This window comes from Pezoporus occidentalis, unplaced genomic scaffold (assembly GCF_034315485.1).
Source record: "Pezoporus occidentalis ecotype Australia unplaced genomic scaffold, CSIRO_AGI_Poc_V1 ctg2, whole genome shotgun sequence".
Lineage (NCBI taxonomy): Eukaryota > Metazoa > Chordata > Aves > Psittaciformes > Psittacidae > Pezoporus > Pezoporus occidentalis.
Genome location: NW_026913855.1, coordinates 3,601,223 through 3,604,847, shown reverse-complemented (window position 1 = coordinate 3,604,847; position 3,625 = coordinate 3,601,223). Strand labels below are relative to the sequence as shown.

The 3,625-nt window shown below is 36.2% G+C and overlaps 1 non-coding gene across 1 annotated transcript; it reads left to right on the top strand.

Moving 5' to 3' along the window:
* The first annotated feature begins 3,064 nt into the window (after positions 1-3,064).
* Positions 3,065-3,290, top strand: LOC134163386 (small nucleolar RNA U3). Its single transcript, XR_009964711.1, has one exon. It is a non-coding gene; the product is annotated as a small nucleolar RNA U3 (small nucleolar RNA).
* The last annotated feature ends 335 nt before the right edge of the window (positions 3,291-3,625 follow it).

The following is a 3,625-nucleotide window of genomic DNA, read 5'->3' as shown; positions in this document are numbered from 1 at the left end:
ACTGCTACTGCTGAACCCAGGACATTGTCTAACAGAGTTTTATAGAAGCATCAGAAGACATATAGGTGTGTATACATGTGTAAAAAAACTCTGCAAATTGCATATCTTCATTCTTACCAAAAGTAGTATATACATATGAGTAGAATGAATGGGAAGACAGGTCATTTAAAAATTTCTATGCTTTTCACTCTCTTATCCTTTTCTTGCTTTCGTGAAGTCCATAGACACAAAGGTGACATATAAAGGCAATCACATTAGTGTTTAGAACATTAACATTTATAATACAAGCTTGTGTGCGTGCACAAGAAGTTTGTTAAATGGCATTCTGAACAAAGCTTCTAGGCATTACCACAGGAAAAAAAAAAAAAAGAATGTGTCAGTTTATGTGTGAATATGCTTTTTTTCCACACAGTTTAAGAAAAAAGCATTTTGTGCTCAAATGTAGCTAAAATTGTGTTATAATGCTATAACTCAATTTTTCTTCTGATGTGCGTACCTGTAAATCTGTGAAAGTATCTTTAAATGCAGTGCAAAACTATTTGTATGCATAAGTAAGTGCTGGCTACAGAATTATATTCCTCACCTTCTATTTTCTCCTTTTACATCTTTGAGTGTAATTCAGAAAGATAATGTTTTTATTTCACCCTCTTATTAGCTAGTGCTTTGTTTTTGTTTTTTTTTTTAAAGCTAATAATATATAGCTTGTGGATTTTTCCTTCTTTCAGACTAAGGAAGAGCAAAAGGTCAGTGTATAAACTGAGATCAATTTTTCTCAGCATGACCAATGAGTACCATGGCAGAATCTCTTAGAAAGTGGTGTCCTGCACTGAGCTGCCTTTTGGAAATATCAAGTTAATCTACCATTTCAGAGTAGCCTGCAGGGAGGAACATCATAAAACCAGTGAAGTGCATCACATAACACTTACTTGTACTGTAGAGCAACAGATTAATTCCAGATAACATGCTTTAGATGCACGTGCCATGTTACCAAGCCACCTGTAGAGAAAAACCAGACAATGTCGAGGAGATTCCAAAAAAGTGGAAAGAGTGAAAAAGTTAAGAAGCAGGAAGTCTTAAACTGACTGCTGGCCTTATACTACAGCACCACTTTTGTCTCTGTGCATCTGGTGTTGGAGGAAAAAGCTTGAAACGCCGCTGTGCTGATCCTAGCCTAAAACTAGAGTAGTATAGTGATGATGTCAGTAACAAATCTGTTATATCCTTTCATTTTAGTGGTTTTCCACAAACTTACATTACCTTATTTTTATAGTTTCAAAATTACTTTAGGCATGTGTCCTGGGTTCAGCAGTAGCAGTCATTTTTTACATCTAGCCCGGTCCAGACAGGTCCAAGGGCTACTGCATGAACTATATCTCGCATTTAATTTGCTCAAAGGCTTGTTGTTGCTCATAGTTGCACTTACCAAAACTGCTGGAAGGGTCTTTTCATGTTCACCTTTCTGGACCAGTCTGTACTGTATGCCATGGTCATGGCTACATACAATCTCCTATTCAGAGAGGGGCTGTATCCTTTGCTCTTTGCTGTATGATAATGTAATGTGGAAATCTCTGTAAACTGTTAGTCTATGAATGTATATGTGAAGGGAATAACATTGAAGCCCCTAATGCATGATAACTTGAGAGGAAAAGTACAGAAAATAAAGAGAAATATTTATCTCCATATTGATATATTTCAGAAGATATATGAAATAAAATGTAAATGGAATCTTTCTTACCAAATTCTCTGTGGCCATTGCTTTAATGGTATGGAGGTGTGAATGTGGAAGTAGTCCATGACTATGATGATGTAAAGACAATTAGACACTAATAGGGTCCTATATTTTAATTTGACTCACAGTCATTGCACTATATCTTGAGCTGCCAGTACTAGCTTTAATTGGTGATCAAGGTCCTGAAGAACAAAGGATTTAGTTTTCCCAAGGTTTAAGCAGCAACATGAGATGGATGCTCTTCCCAGAAGATAAGGAAAGAAAAGAAGTCTGAACAGAGGTTTAAAAGAAGTTCAAATAGTAAATGCTTCTTCTGGAAGCAAGTCAAATCATGGTTTATAAGGACATTGGCACAGGGGCGAGCAGGCACATGGCAAGTTTGTTTTGCCTGACAGTAAATCACAATATGACATACTCAAGTGTTTATTTTCCCTAAGGCAAGGGATTGTCTTAGTCAGGTCTTTATCTGAAATAAAAATATTAAGAAAATTTGAAGTTAGCCTATCATTTTGGAATATATTTTCTCAGTCAACAGAGTTTTATAAGTAATATAACCACTTTCCCCATCTTTTTGATTCTTCTTTTTGATGGAGATCCTATAAACCTATACCCACATCTTCTACACATTTCCTGTGCAGAAAGAAATCAAATATTTTGATTTCTTAAAGTATGCATTTGTGTGGGTTTTTTTTAATAAATAGTTTAATTTATTTTCACGGAACCAATAAATACAAGAAATGTTGAAAATAATCTAAAAATAATTTTCATATCTGAATAGATCAGGAAAAAACATAGAAATATATTTTTTAGATCATATCTTTGCACTGAAAATATCTAACCATAAATATCATAAGAAAGCTAATACTATGTTTTTACTGATTACCCCTTTACCTGATGTGTTCATCTTTTGACATGTGCTCCACTAATCTAATTTTTTTTCAATTTTTTTCACCATTCAAGCCCACTTTCTTGAGCCTGAAACCGAAAGCTTCAATCCACCTTGAAGGAAGTTGTGATTACCTGCTAAGTAATCTGCTCTCAACAGTTACTAAAAAGAGACACCAAAACTGATGGTCTCATTGTATAAGACTTTTCACAGCCAGGCTATGAAAACTTTCCATAAACATTGCTGTGATTTGTTTAACTTCCCTCTTGCTTCAAGTATTTTTAAATGATTGTGAATTTGAAGGAATAAAATATATAAAGATGACAGGGCAAAAATGGCTGTCTATGATCTCATCACACGAAGAATTTGTGTGATCAGGGACTTCTACGGAAAACCTCAATTGGGTAATCCTTATTCTATATTGGCAAATAATCTGTTTGCCTAGGTAAAAGACATTACTTTTGAGAAATCTTTGACTTAAAATGGAGTGTGACAGAAACAGCAAAATGGCTTTCTCTAGAGAGTGATCGCACCTGAACGGCGTCACAAACCACGAGGAGGAGCGAGGTGCTGTCTCCTGAGCACGAGGCGGGCAGGCGGCGCTGCTTGTGCAGGAGCCGCTCGCCATCGATGACCGTTCCCACCCCTTGTGGTGTCGGGAGGAAAAGAAGTGGGGGGAGTGAGTGAACGAGTTACCTGACTGGGTTTAAACCACAACAATGTATTAGTTTATATCCTCTGGCTGTCATCTCTACTACTGAAGAGAGGCTGTAAAACTTCTGAAAAGAAGGACAAAAAGAAAGTACAAAGTACTTTTTCTGCAAAAATATGCCTTCAACTAAACTTTTTAATGTGCCTGTTTCTTCAGTTTTACGTCATGTTTTAATTCCTCATCTTACTTTGAAAGTCTTACAGATAAAATAGGCTGAAAATGCTTTAAGCCCACCTGATCTCGTCTGGTTTAGTTTTGCTGTCCAGTAGCCTGCTGTTTGATTAGAGAGCTGATGCTG